Raw genomic sequence first — 15,877 nt, 5'->3', positions numbered from 1 at the left:
TTTGGAACCAGGGATATGAGGGGGAATTTGCCAAAACTGGTATGGGGGTCTCACCTTGGTTATGATGCAGCATGTGCAAAAAAAACTTCAACTATATATAAAATAGATAACTAACAAGGACCTACTGTATAGTACAGGGCACTCTATTCAATATTCTGTAATAACTTATATGTGAAAAGAATCTAATAAAGAACCACTTTGCTGTACACCTGAAACTAACACCATGTTGGAAATCAACTCTACTCCAGTAAAGTTAAAAAAACTGAAAAAAATCTTCATAAGTTTCAGCCATTTCCATAAACCAAATGTATTAAGATTTTGGCCTCAAGTCACAAAGGAAGCTAATTCTAAGTGGCCCACTCAATAGAGAAATATATTCTTCCACATTGTAAGAAATTTAGAGATAAGGAGGCACCAGCGTTGGTTGCTCAGTAGCACAACGCTAGTATCAAGAATTTGGGGTCTTGTTTCTTCCACCTCTGCCATCTCTGTCCTTATCTCAGGCTGAATTGGCATCAGTTTCAAGAAATACACCAGTCGCAGGTCTCACAGCTAGGCCTGACCATGTCCAGAGGGAGAAAGAGACCAGGTTTTCCTACCTTTTTTTTTTTTTCCCCTAAAGGAAACCTTTTGTAAATCCTCTGGAGGATTTTTTCTCTCCCACCTCATTGGTTTGAATTACATCCATGCCATCATCTCAACCAGTTACTGTCAAGGGGGATGGGTTCATGACCCATCCCTGGGGCTGAAACTAAGAGCATGCATAGGCAACCAACAGTGTCTGCTTTCCTCAGGCTGACTCTATCCTGAACTTCTGACTCAAAAGCATTGCCAAAGAAAATATATCCTCTTTCCCCCAAGCTCCCACTCCACAGAAGAAGTACTGTGTTTCAAAAGAATTAATGAATTTCTGCAGGTTGACTCCATTATACATCAGAAGCATAGTCAATGGGCCCATCTCTGTGAGCTGAGTGTTTAAGTTATAGATCCTGGAGAGCGGTCCAGGGGTGCTGGAGATTAATTGCACAATGCATAAGAGTGATTAAGTTTAATCACTGTGTTTTCTTCCCACTCTTACAAAAGAGCAGCATAGGTGGGGTTTGCCAGTCTTATCAATCTGTTCCAACTTCTAGGCCAGTAGTGTTTGCAGTTACATGGCCCTGGAGTCACATTTTCTGTCACCATTAACCAAAGGAGCCACATGGGCCTAATATAACAGAACATTCTAATACAGAAATGAAAGGTCTTATAGCCTTGCAGGTTGCAGAAGAAGGACCCACACTCAGCCTCCTAGCTTTTGCCTGAGAGTGTGCTTTGCTCCTACAAAACTCCAAGCTTGGCTTTGTATCCTGAAGGAATGAAACTGGTCAAACCAGTTTATTTTCAATCCTTTGTTTTCCTTCCACCATTTTTTAGCTTTGAAAACATTTTTAGACCACCATGCAGACAATGTTATGTCAAGAAAAAAAAGAAAATAAATTCAATCAAGCTGAATGTTCCAAAGATACTTAATTCAATTCTAAATATACTTTTGAGCATCTACTATGAGTAAAGCCCAGTACTAGATACTGTGGGGAATTCACAAAGTAGCAAACGTGTCATCAGATAGACATTTTCTGAGAACACACATTTGGCCAAGTACTTGGATAAATTGGGGGGTGTAAGATGAATAAGAGATTTCTCTGTTTTCAAGGTGTACATGTGTTTGGAGTTAGAGGAAACAATATAGTAAAAACAAACCCACTGCTACAGACTGAATTGTTATGGTCCCTTCAATTTCATATGTTGAAACCTAGTCCTCAAGGTTTGCTATTTGGAGGTGGGCCCTTTGGGAAGTGATAAGGTCTTAAGGATGAAGCCCTCATGAACAGGGTTAGTGTCCTGATGAAAGAAGCCTCAGAGAGCTCCCTTTGTCCTTCTAGCAGGTAAGGACGTAAGAAGAAGACAGCTACCTATGAACCAGGAAGAGGGCTTGAACCAGCACCAAATATGCTAGAGCCTTGATCTTGGACTTCTCAGACTCCAGAAAAATACATTTCTGTTGTTTATAAGCTCCCTAGTTCATGGTAATATGTTAGAGCAACCTGATTGAGTGAAGATATTCAGATATCACTGAATTTCATTGTGATGTGTCAGGTTATGAACTGGTTTCTGTGGATCAAAGAGATGACTGCACCAAGGATGCAAAGGAAGTGAGGATAGTCATTTCCCAGGAAGTGATACTTAGGTGAGTATTGAAAGGTGAACGGGGATTTGCCAAATGATCTTGAGCCCCAATTTTCAAAAGTAGAAATAAGACATTTATACCACAATCTAAAAGTCAAGGTGTTGTGTGCAATGTTCTCTAAGAAGGCATTGTGAAATCTTTAAAGATGATGAATTTTTTTGTTCTGGGCTTTGGTGATCTGAGAGGAGTATTCATAATGAGAAATGTGCAAAGATCTTTCCATGCAGGGTGTGCATTGCCAGTGTGACAGAAATAAGACAAAGCATAAAATTTTTTTTTTCAGTTTTCTTACCCTGTCTTCTAATGAGAGAGAATTTTTGCTTGTGAGATTAGCTCTGGGCTTTGACAGAAAAATTCAAAGATACCAAGGCGGCTGCAATGCTATAGCTATGAAGAGCTTAGTCAAACAAGGAGACAAAGGAACCTGGCGTGAGCTGAAGGCAACCCTGAAGTAGGAGCAGAGTGTTGGGGAGGAGAGAGGCTTTGGGTTGACCCAAGGCCTGGGAAAACCAGAGAGAAAAGAATGCGGAAAGCATGTTGTGGGCATGTTCTCCCTTTTGGTGTTTTTGTGAAAGACTGATAGAGATTTAATTCATTGTGCATTTTTGGGTTCCTATTCCCTTGACAAAGCTCTATACCAAGACGGTGCGATATTGCATCTGGGTTTTACATGGAGTTTATGCTAAGGTATAAAGGTGAAAGCATAAGCAGAATTGGGAAGCAAGAGTCACATTGGATGACATAAGGCAAGGCTGTTTGAAGGAGTGTCCTGGGACAGAAGTTAGGTGATTGCAGGCAGTGTAGGGCTTAGAAGTCAAGGTTAAGAAGGTGGTGTGTGCTCCTGAGCAAGGCAGAGCTTCAGGTTTCTCAACAGGGTGACTCCGTATCCTAGACAGGCTGTAGGCCAATTACACTAATAGTAGATCTAATGGGAAAAGGGTAGTGGAGTAAGAGAGAGCAATTAAAGAGTGATTATAAAACCTGGTGCCAAAATAATAAATTTGGAAGATTTTTCATGGAATTGATTTGTCTCTTTGAAACAACCAAGGGTTGGGATTCATCTACATGCAGCCTTAACCGTGGCTAAAAGATGAAAATGTGCTCACCAAACTCATTACTGTCTTTTATTTCTATTATTTGGGAGTGATGGAGGACTTACTGAGTGCTTGGTGTGGATCTGGAGTACAATGCACTAGAGCAAGTTTTTATTGATCCCCCACCAGGTGGCTGGCACAAGGGCCTTGAGCACCCGGCTTACCATATAATTAGAGTTACCAGATCAACACACAAGCCAGCCCTCCCCCCCACCCCATGCACAGGGAGACGGGGGCTGTAATCTAATGAGAGGCAGATGTCAACAGGGAGCAGATGTTTGCAGCTCTTCAGTTATATCAAATTAATCATCTCCTGACTTCAAGGTGCTTCTTGGAGTCCAGGAAATTTCCCTGTAATAAATTGCTCCTGGGATTGATTTTTAAAGAGAATGTCTATGCCACTGTCTTGAATGCTTTAGAACAGTTCTACCCAGAAGCAGAGGAAGTGTTTTTTTTTTTTTTTTTTTTTAATACGGACAAATTTAGGTGGAGGGAAAAAAACCAAATCCAAACTCCCAGACCTATTTTGAAAAAAAAAAAAGACAATGACTTTTTATTAGTAAAACTAGCTGCTGGCACTGCTCAGCCAATCTGCCCACACTTTCATTTATTTAGCAAATAATTTTTATAGACACACTGTGTACTGAAACCACAATAGTGTGTGAAAACAGATGTTGACCTCATGGAGCTTGCAACATCATAGTAAATAATCATGCAAATACAACTAAAATTACAAATGTGGTGAGAGCTATGAAAGAGTTATGTGATTCTTAAAAAGTTAATGTAGGGCTTTGTCTTAAATCTGTGAGAACAGAGAAATCTTTTCTGAGCAAGGGACAAGAGCACAGCTCTTCCTTCCCACCCCTTCCTTTTTCTTTCCTTTCTCCTTCTTCCTCTCTCCATTTCCTCCTTTTCCTCTACCAATCTGCTTTCTTTCTTCCTTTATTCTCTTTCTTTTCCTCCTGTCTACTGCCATCCTTCCCTCCCTGGCTGCTACCTTCCTTGCATCTTTCTCTTTTCTTCTCTTTCTCTTTGTCACCTTTTCTCTCTACTTCTATTCCTTTCCCAAATAGTTCTTGAAAATTGTTAGGGACCCAAGCCCAACTTCACTGGGTCTGGGAGATGGCAGAGGGGTTGGTATACATGCAGAGATGGACAAGAAGTGATCTCTGTTCGAAGTGCTCAGAGACAGTGTGCAACTAGTTGAAAGGTAGAACCACAGGGACAGGTGTTATATTGGTGGTAGGTACAGGGGCTTCTGGGAGCCCACAAGCGGGGCACTAGACTCAGGCTGGGGTGTTGGCAAAGGTGGGTATCAGATCAGAAATGGTTCTTCAATTTGTTGATGTTTGAGATGCTTTGGAGAATGCTAGGGGTTAGATGAAGAGCAGAGTGGAGGACATTACAGGCAGAGGAAAGTTTCCATGTTTAAAAAAACAAGAGAGGAAGCGTGATAGGAGGGTTATATCCTGGGAAAGACAAGGAATTCAGTATGACTGGGGTAGAAAACGTGAGCTGAGAAAATTCAGGGGATGGTATGGTAGGAGACGTGTTGTCAGATCAAGGAGAATGGCGTAGTATTTTGTCCTGTGTACAGTGGGGAGCTGGTGAAGTTTTCAAGAAGAGAATCATATAATACAGTCTATAAAGATCTTTTCAGGCAGTAGTATGGTCCTGCCCACTCTCAGCAAATAGGATATCACACACCCTTACATCTGTCTTTTTCAAAACATTGTTTCAGGCCAGGAGGTCTTGGAAGTGTCAGGCAAGTCCTTGGGCGGCTTCAAACTCAGGGACGAAATGAAATCTCAAACTATTTGACTGACTGTGTTGCAGTAGCTCCTTCCCCATCGTCAAGAGCTTCATTCTGTAAGTCCCCCTAATGGAAATAAGTAAACCCTATTGGAACATCTTAACTGCTGGGACTTTTTCATTATTGTAATGATGATAAGATAAACCATTTCCTCTTGTTTTCAATGGGTGTTGCCTTTCAAGATGAAAACATAACAGAAATAAAATAAAATAAGCCTACAAAGGATGAAATGTCAGAAAACATTCATTATTCTAAACCAGGGTTTTTCAACCTCAGCACTATTGCCATTCAGCTAAGTAATACTTTGTCACATCTTGCATTAAAGGGGATGTTGAGCAGCATCCATGTCTCTGCTCATTGGATGTTGGAGAAGATCTCTTCACAGCATGACAAGCAAATATGTCTCCAGACAACAGAATTGAGAGCCTAGAAAGAAACCTATGCATATATGGACAATTAATTTATGGCAGAGGAGCAAAGAACAGACAGTGGAGTAAGGATAGTCTCTTCAATAAATGGTGTTGGGAAAGCTGGTTAGCCACATGCAAAAAAATGGAATGACCACTATCTCACATATAAAAAAATTAACTCGGAGTTCCTGTTGTGGCACAGTGGTTAACAAATCCGACTAGGAACCATGAGGTTGCGGGTTCGATCCCTGGCCTTGCTCAGTGAGTTAATGATCCGGCGTTGCCGTGAGCTGTGGTGTAGGTCGCAGACGAGGCTCAGATCCTGAGTTGCTGTGGCTCTGGTGTAGGCCAGTGGCTACAGCTCCGATTCGACCCTAGCCTGGGAATTTCCATATGCCGCGAGAGCGGCCCAATAAATGGCAAAAAAGACAAAAGAAAAAAAAATTAACTCAAAATAGATTTAAGACTTGAATGTAAGACCCCAAGCCATACAACTTCTAGAAGGAAACGTAAACAGTAGGCTTTTGTCATTGGTCTTAGCAACATCTTTCTACATATGTCTCCTCAGGCAAGGGAAACAAAAATAATAACAAACAAATGGGATTTTTCAAAGTAGAAAGCTTCTGCACATCAAAATAAACCATCAATAAAACAAAAAGGTAACCTTCTAAGTGGGAGAAGATACCTGCAAATGATATATCCAATAAGGGGTTAATATCCAAAATATATAAAGAGCTTATACAACTCAACAACAACAAAAACTAACAACCATATTAAAAAATGGGCAGAAGAGCAGGATAGATATTTTTCCAAAGAAGATAGACACATAGAAAGATGTTCAACATCACAAATGAGGGAGATGCAAATGAAAACCACAATGAGGTATCACCTCACATCTGTCAGAATGGGTATCATCAAAAAGATAATATGAGAAAATGAATGTGTATATATATATATATATACACATATATATATCTGGGTCACTTTGCTGTACAGCAGAAATTGACACAATATTGTAAATTAACTATACTTAAAAAAAGACAACCAATAACAAGTGTTGGCCAGGATACAGAGAATAATCTCATATGCTGTCATTGAGAATCGAGATTGGTACAGGCACTATGGAAAATACTATGGAGGTTACTCAGAAAAATTAAGAATAGAATTACTGTATGAGCCAGCAATCCCACTTCTGGGTATTTACCCAAAGAATATGAAAACACTAATTCAAAAAGATACATGAACCCCTCTGTTCATTTCGGCATTATTTACAAGAGCCAAGATATAGAAACCACCTAAGGGCCCCTTGATGGATGAACGGATAAAGAAGATATGGTGTCTATAGATACAGTGGAATACAAGTTAGCCATTGAAAGATGAAAACTTGCCATTTGTGATAACATGGATGGAACTTGAAGGTATTACGCTAAGTGAAATAAGTCACATGAAGAAAGACAAATATCATTTGATTTCACTTGTAGGTAGAATATAAAAACTACTAAACAAAAATAAATAAAACAGTTGAAGAAACCAAGCCAAACAAAAACAAACATGTGGATACAGATTACAGGGTAATTATTACCAAAGGGCAGAGGGGAGAGGGAGGGTAAAGAGGACCAAACTGTATGGTGACAGATGGAAACTGCATTTTTGGTAGAGAGCTTACTGTAGGGAGTACAGAATTAGAAAGAGAATGTAGTGAAACACGTGAAACTTAATGATGTTATAAATCAATGCTATTTCAATTTAAAAATATTCCACTGTACACATGTACCACTTTTGCCTTATCCATTCATCCATTGATAGACACTAAAAAAAAAAAGAGTGTCCCTGGACATTGCCAAATGTCCCCTGGGGGGGCAAAACTGCCCCCCTGCTGAGAATCATTCTTCTAAACTGAATGGTTGGAAGTTTTGTAGATGCAAAGAAATTCAGATGAGATTTCGTTAGGGTATGCTCAGTAAATTCTTCCTGTGTTTAGAGTCACATCAGGAGGGACCGGTGGCATCTGATGTTAAATGAATTCCGGCATTGCCTCCAGAAGCACCACATCTCCCCACTCTCAGGCCCCTGCTAATTACTAGACCACCTCTTTCTTTCTTTCATCTCCAAATGCCTCTAATGTGTTATCATGGCACAGATCCTACTTTCTCTCCAATTACATGATCAGATGGACCTTTTTCAATTTGGCTCTCAAAGCTGGTTACTCCTAGGAGACAGCTTTGCTAAAAGCATTTAATGATCCGCGAGGTAGCCAAGCTGTAGAGGTGCCTATCTGCAGGGATGGGCGGAAAGGGGATGCTGTCTGGGGTTCTGCCCACCTTCGGGGGCTGCCACGTCTTCCATTGCCCTGTCCTCCCAGAGTGGGGCCCACTGGCTTTATTTAGGTTTTGCATTTCAGATTCCTGTTTGATAGGATGCCAACAGCAGCATTTCAGACGTTCCCAGGCCATCTATGGGGCTGCTTGCCCCAGCTAGGTTTTGTGTGCCTCTCTGTATAGCCTCACATCTCACAATTATGATGTTGGGGAGTCTCCATGAGGCTGATGACTAGACGTTAAGCCCCTTGAGAACACGGACACTGTCTTTTTCTCTGTTTTCCCGGTGCTTGTATCTGCTCTCACACCGTAAGGATGCTAAGAGGTGCCCTGCTGGGTGCTTAAAATGGATGTCTTTCAGAATACACAGGAGCCTTGGGCTCACACATTTGGCAGTCCCGTGGGGGCGTCTCAGTATTTTGAGCCTACGTTATGGACGTGAATCCATATTTTACCTGGAATTTTCAGCTGGGAGACCGTATGCTATTTTTAACAGTGTCCTTTTTTTTTTTTTTTTTTTTTTTCCCTCCCAACATGGTTCTTTAACAAGGTCGTGTCATTATCAGTTATTTAATATTTCTAAAATTAGAAGCCGTTTCACCGCTGTGGCAGCTCAAGCTTGAGGCCAGACTCTTTGAGCCGTCTCACACTGGGGCTATTGATACAGCCTCGTGGTGAGGCTTCCTGCTCCTTCTTTTTCTAGTGTACAGTGGGTTCGAAATTCAACCAGGCTGGACTTTTTGCTCCCCTTTGGTCAGGTTTTCCCTTATTTAAGGCATTGCAATTGCCATGCTGAGGCCAGGGGCCTGGGATTGGGCTGTCTGGTTGGTAGTCAACATTCTGTACTCAGTGGTCTCATTCAAGTGGCTCAAGATACCTGGCCTAGATCATGAAAATGATTCCTTCCCAAAGCTGTCCCTGCTTCTTTCTAACAAAGCAGCTGTGAGCTCTGGGGATCATCCAGAAGAAGCAAAGTCACAAGCAAATAGGAGAAAAAGAAGGGAAGAAGCAGACTATTGTTGAACAAAAATCTAAGCATCACCTACCGTGTACCAGTCCCTGTGCTAAGGGACAGAAAGACTGTTAGAATGGCTCTGCCCTCACCACGCTGTCCACATGCAAAGGGCAGACTGGAAGTAAAAGCTGGAGAATGATTTATGCCTATCAGAGTGATAGCCCCTTAGCACTTTCTGGAACATAAAGACTTTTGACTATTTTATGTAAATTCTACATTGCCTCGGTGCCATTAGCATCCCCATTAAAAAAATTCTATTGGAGTGTAAGTGACTTACAATGTTGTGTTCATTTCAGGTGTATAGCAAAGTGATATACATATACCGATATCCATTCTTTTTCATATTTTTCCCATATAGGTTATTACAGAAATTTGAATAGATTTCCCTGTGCTATGCAGTAGGTCCTTGTTACTTATCTTTTTTTTTTTTTTTTTATCTTTTTAGGGTCACATCTGTGGCATATGGAGGTTCCCAGGTTAGGGGTTGAATTGGAGCTACAGCTGCTGGCCTATGCCACAGCCACAGCAACATGGGATCCGAGCTGCATCTGAGAAATACACCACAGCCCATGGCAACACAGGATCCTTAACTCACTGAGGGAGACCAGGGAATGAACCTGCATCCTCATGGATACTAGTCAGATTTGTTTCCGCTGACAGGAATGCCTACTTATCTATTTTAAATATAGTAGTGTGTGTATGTTAATCCTAACCTCCTAATTTATTCCTTCTGCCCATATTTTCCCTTTGGTAACCATAAATTTGATTTCAAAATCCATGAGTCTGTTTCTGTTTTGTAAATAAGTTTTTAGTATCCCCATTTTATAGAGGAGAAAACTGAGGTTTAGACAGGTTAAGTAACTTGTCTAAGGTTACTTTACTGATAGGCTGATAGGGGACAAAGCTAGGGCTGGAACCCAGATCTTCTGACTCCAAGGGAAATTTCCATACTTCCGCCTGTGCCCAGCCTACCTCCTCTACCCAAAAAATCCTCAGTGATATCTCACTATTGATCTCCTGATAGAGCCTATAGGTCCTTGTACCATGTCTAAAGATAATATTTACTCCTCTTTCCACATGGCTCCATGCAGGATGAAGGATAATTAATTAGATGTGCTGGGAATCCACAGCCCACCTTCACAGCCTTGAAGTAGAGGCAGTTTTCATTTTTCATTGTGGGGTACCATTCTCAGTACACCTACAACTTGGATGAATTATTTAACCTAAGTTACAGAGGAAAAAAAAGAAACATGTTCACCATCAACTGAGAATCAAATATGAGTTGTGCTTCATGCAATTAGTATCATGCCTAGCACAGTGTAGACACTTAGAAAATATTGGTGTTATTTGGGATGAATAAATAAAAGGCTTTCTGCCAAGATGTCTACTCAAAGTAGAAAACTTTAGTGGCTCCATGGGGCGTACTGATCACATCATGCCAAAAAAACAGTCTCACAGATTTTTGTTTGCCTTAATGGAACTGGCCTGGTGTCGAGTGTGTGTTTGGGACAATTCAAGATTATGTGGGGTTTTAGATTTGGTACATGTACCAATTTATGCACATGGCCTCTAATTACTGTGTGGAATGGTGAGGAAAAATCCAAGGGTCGTAAACCTAGAAGGTTTGTGTGAAAGTCCTAGTTCTGGCTCCTATTTTTTGTGAGACCTTGAGTCAACCATTGAATTTCTCTGAGCCTCTTTCCTCCTCTGTAAAGGGAGTTACATCGACAGAGAGATTGGGTGTCAGTTGGTGAGCATGCCCTGGCAATGACTGTGGAAATGCCTTGGCTACCATCACCTGGGATGCAAGTATGGTTTGCGATTCATGTAATTGGTCACCAGTTTCCTTATCAATGTTGGGTGAATGGAACAAATCAGCTTTCTGATTATGGTGTTAATCATGAATATTAATTCATTGTAAGTGGCTCAGGTCTTTGCTCAGGTATGTCACCCACCAAAACTGGAGGAAGACCTCCCTGAATGCTGTTGGAAGGCCATGAAAAGTGTGGGTTCCACCAACTTGGGGGCCTTGTGGTGATTTTGGGATCATCTCTGGCCAAAAGCATCTGAGTGAAGAGCTCTGAAGTTCTCTCCCACATGCACTGCAATCAGAGAATATGGGGCAGCTGACTTCACTGAAGCCAAACCAGAGCTTCAACCAGTTGCCATTGTGTGCAGAGGTGCAATTCGCCTGTGTGTGCAGATTCTTTTCTACAGTCAACTCCAAACGGGAGATGAAATGGATGCTTTTGACACTTAACAGAACCCTGCTAAGGGGAGCCAGAAAATAAGGAGAAGCTCTCACATTCCCTGGGGTTGTTCTAACACTCTTTTCTCCCAGCAGACTTATGAGTTAAGAACTCAGTCCCAAAGACTCCGAACAGGGCAAGGTTAGAAAGCAGAGACCAGGTTTTACCAAATCCCTCCCCCTCTCCACCCACTTCTCGGTTTTAGGAAAGTGAGCATTGGAATGGAATAACAGCAGAAGCAGACATATTTCAAGCCATAAGCCCTCTCCTTATTTCTATTTAAAAAGTTACCCTCTAGTCTCCTTTGTACTTCGAGTCTTCTTTTCCATAGAAGCTTTGTCTTTGCCACCATTTCAGCAATTTTTATCCCTGCTAGCTCTGCTCCACTTGATCAGAGTAACCTGGATAATGTGTGAGCTATTAAGAGAACATACCGTTTCCTTGGGGAGCCATTTATTCCCATGATCACTGATAATAGCAAGTCCTTTTCTGGGCTCTATGCTAATGACTTCTTCATCCCAACTGGACACATTTTCTCCAATTGTTGGTTATTCTTGAGCTATCGCTCACAGCCCCGTGGAAGCAAGGCGGGGATATGCTTCATGGACCCATTCTGTGCTCTGTTTTGACAGTCGCTGGCAAGGTGGGGAAGGCAATCAAAGTGAATGGGTGTTGGATAGTCAGTCTCATTTGTGATTAGACAAAACACGAAGTGCTTCCTTGTTCCTTCTTCTTGGGAATTCAGAACGGATTTGTAAACCAACAACGAGAAGGTGTCACCAGACTTGATTACTTCCTGATTCAAATCTAAGTTTGAAAAGTGAGATTTGGCACTGGCATGGTGAGAGAGAATTTTTTAAATGTTTAAAGATGTTTTATTGAGGCGTAGTTGATTTGCCACGTTGTGATAATTTTTACTGTACCTACAAGTGATGGTAAATATTTTTTAATTCCTTAACTGTTTAAAATTGAGTTAATATTATCCTTTAGACACTGGTTCATCCTCAGGGAGCCATATTGCTTCTGCCATCCCACTTTAAAATCCCAGAATTTTCTATAACTCTTTCTCATTCTGCATAGATGGTGTCTAATTTTTCCACATGTGTTCTTGTAGTTATTATTTTTGCCTTCTAATTTCTTACCTCCCTAGGTGTGGTCATTATTGTGCTGAGTCAGCCGAAAGGGCCCTGTACTGATGAGCCTGGCCCCAAGCTCTTTTCACTTCAGTCAGTCCTGCATCCAGCTTTGAGATGAGTGTTCTGAAAGCAACATATCATTCATTCCTTGCTCCAGACCATCACTGACTGCTCGTTTCTAGTAAATAAAGGCCAGACTTGTCAGCATGAGATTTAAAGTCATTCATAACCTGCCCCAACCTGCTCAGATCTTTCCAAGACCTCCCCCTCCGCCCTGCTCCCTCTAACGTCAAACCACACTGACTCAATCATTCCCTAAAATAGCCTTGTACTTTTTGTCTCCGCCTCCATGCTCATGCTGTCCCTTCTTCCTAGGATTCCTCTCCCTTACACCCTGCTATGCATTTTTGAATGCCTCTTCTTTAATTCTTTAATAATCAGTGCAGAGTGGTGTATAATTGTCATATGCCAATCTTTTTGTCTACTCACTGGTCAATGAGATCATATTGGACAGAGCTCTGCCTTATATATCTTTCCACTCTCCACAGCAATAGAATACCTTGTACAGAGTACTCTGTCAATAAATATATTTACTGAATGAATGAATGTGTCAATAGAGACAGAGTCAACATATTATTTAGACTTTGGATTACATCATACCCTGGAACATAATTCACGGAAACTTTGGGGAAATAAATCGGTGCTTTCAATGCACAATAGAATTGAGAATTTTAAATCTTTTTCATCTCATCAAGGCCAGAGCTCCCCACTGTTCTCTGGCTTAATCCTCTCTCATTTTCATTTCCTTGGACCACCTACTCCTTCCCTGTCTCATAAATATAGCATGTTATATAGAAAAAACATTTAAAAGCTGTTAGCATTCAAAGATTTGTGGCAATGAAATCTCTTCTCCCCAATGCTGCCAAATTGTCTCGACTATTCAAACTTAGTATGTAAATAAAGACAACTCTTTGTGATGAGATCGTGGGTGAAACCATGCGGTGGGTCACTCTCGCCAAAGCCGTCACTGGAACAAATCAGCAGTCTCCTGGAAACCTTATCCTTTTAGTTGCTTTTAAGTGGACATCCTCATGTTTTAGAAAGCTGGCCTCCTCCTGATGTTTTGGAAGAGTGCAGGGTCCTACAATGTCATTCCACTTATCACTGGGATACTTAGGGACATCTGTACAAGTGTATACTATAGGTAGAGCATGGCTCTTTTCACTTATGGGTTAGTTTCACCCCAAAGTTTCCAAGATCTTTTGAGACAGAAAGTGCAATCCTCTAATTTATTCCTGCTAAAAAAAAGAGACCAAGTCCAAGGGCTCCAAGGTTTGGTTTGGATGAGCACCCAGGAGTTGGGATGATTATCTGAAGCTCTTGCATCTGCAAATTTGCTCTGGATCAAATGAGGACAGGCGTTGTCATGACATTTCCAGTACTTCCCAGTGTCACTCAGGCTGGAAAAATAGCATCTCTTTCACCATAAAATATTAAAATTTGGGGAACTTGAATAACAAACAGGAAAAGTAGGGAGAGAAAAAAGGAAAGTTTGTTTAAGTACTGACATTCTTTCATGGCCTCTAAAGTTGTGATTATGTGATTAATATGGGTCAGTTAGCAGTTATGGGTTCATGTTATGGGTTAATAATGGGCAACTTTACAATAATCTGTAGATCCACAAAATTTGAGAACTAAAGAGGACCTTGGGGACCTGCTAGTCAAACCATCTCTTTGTACAGATTATAAAGCTGAGGTTTTGAGAGAAGAAATGGCTTGCCAAGGACTGAGAGAGTAGAACTGGGATTTATTCCAGAGCCCTGACATTTAGTTAACATGGTTATTCTAAACCATCTCCCGGTCAGTTCTGTTGTAGCCTGTCTAGATGGATTCAGGGGCTGTGATCAGACTGAAACTGAGTTTTACTGTAATTCTCATTTTTTATTTAAACTGATTTGATTTTTGTCAATTCATGTATAGAATGAGGGCTTGGAGAGTGGGATGGACTAAAAAGAATGGGAACTTTCAGGGAGAGGCAGTAGGACAGTCATTGATGACATTCATTTGCTAGGAAGAAACATCACTGGGAGTTCTGAGCTTGGAGAGGAAATGCTTTCCTTCATGGTGGAGGATGGCTACCAAAGTTTGGAGGAGAAAAGCCAATTTAGAAAGTCCAATTGAGGAACGCATATGTCACCAGCCAACCAATCAACACATCAATCAGGAAATAAAGGAAATGGCACAAGGTGCAAAGAAAATTTAGCCAAGCAAGGGCAGGAAAGTTGGGGAGTCTTGAGTCCAAATCAAGAAGAGGGTTGCAGGCAAAAGAGTTGGCGAGGGGGCCCCCAAAAGGCAAGTTGCTTCTGCATGTAAATGTGTGGTGATAGCCATATTTTAAAGCTCTTTCATGTGCTTCATTTTTGGTTTCGAATAATTTCAGAATCTGAAAGAAATTTTATGTGTTTGTAACATTCAGTTTTCTTATTTATTGATGCAGAATATCTTTCAGAGCTTACCAGGCTGAAAATGAGATTTACATATTGGATTATTAGTGATGTTTAAGTTTATTTAGTCAAATCGCAGAGCAAGAGGAGCAAACTTAAAATACCCCCAGATGAATTTTTTTTTGGGGGGGGGCAGCTGTGCCCATGGCATGCAGAAGTTCCCTGGGCCAGGGACAAAAATGGAGCCCTAGCAGTGACAGCGCAGGATCCTTAACCCTTTGAGCCACCAGGGAACATTTTTTTTTTTTTTTCCTTCAGGCAAGTGTTTTGAAGTCTACCCAAGATGAAGACTCTTAACTACACACCTTGTACAAGGAGGGAATCAGGATTATTTTGTTCAGTTGTTTGATTTCAGGTAAATAAGGCATTTTTTCCCCCACAAATATTTTTATTATAAAGCTGAACCCTGATCATCATGATGGGCTCATCGGTAAGATTTCTGGTAGCGAGCACGGGCACCAGGACCTCCAAACTTTTTGGATTCACAGGGACGAGGATCAGCTACCAGCAGGGTCCGGTCATACTGGATGAGGATGTCTTTGACCTCCTTCTTGAAAGCCTCATCCACATATTTCTGGTAATAGGCCGCCAAGGCTTTGGAGATGGACTGGCGGATTGCGTAAATCTGGGCTACGTGACCACCACCCTTCACCCGGACGTGGATGTCCACACCAGCAAATTGTTCTTTGCCCAAAAGCAGAACAGGTTCCAGCAGCTTGTATTGCAGTGTGCGCGGTTCGATCATCTCCAGGGGTCGCCCGTTCACTTTGATGAGGCCATTACCTCGTTTGCAGTGCGCCACGGCTGTGGCCGTCTTTTTGCGTCCGAAGACCTGCATCGACTGTAGAGGGCCCTTGGAAGGCATGGCTGCAGATTAGACAAGAGCTCCTCACCACGCGGCGCTGCAACCGGAGAAAGCTAAAAAAAGGCATTTTTTCTCTCTCTCCCTATGTTTTCTTAAAATTTAGGAGTGATATCAGATATATTAGATGACTGATATCCAAGAAGTCTTCAGTCTAAACACTACGAAGTGAGATGTTAATTTATGCAAAGACGTGAAGTAGTATGTCCTTTGATCAATGATCAAGGTTCTAATATACTGCATGATTTA

General features: G+C 41.4%; 1 pseudogene across 1 annotated transcript; it reads right to left on the bottom strand.

Moving 5' to 3' along the window:
* Positions 1-15,159: 15,159 nt before the first annotated feature.
* LOC100154893 (small ribosomal subunit protein uS9 pseudogene) lies at positions 15,160-15,655 on the bottom strand (annotated as a pseudogene). The gene has a single exon (XR_014825619.1). The product of XR_014825619.1 is annotated as a small ribosomal subunit protein uS9 pseudogene (transcript).
* Positions 15,656-15,877: the final 222 nt, after the last annotated feature.

The sequence above is a fragment of the Sus scrofa genome, chromosome 1 (assembly GCF_054392235.1).
Source record: "Sus scrofa isolate SSC_HxYL_T2T_F1_AM1 chromosome 1, Sscrofa_HxYL_maternal_Yorkshire_Landrace_v2.0, whole genome shotgun sequence".
Lineage (NCBI taxonomy): Eukaryota > Metazoa > Chordata > Mammalia > Artiodactyla > Suidae > Sus > Sus scrofa.
This window is presented reverse-complemented; position numbering and strand designations above follow the sequence as displayed.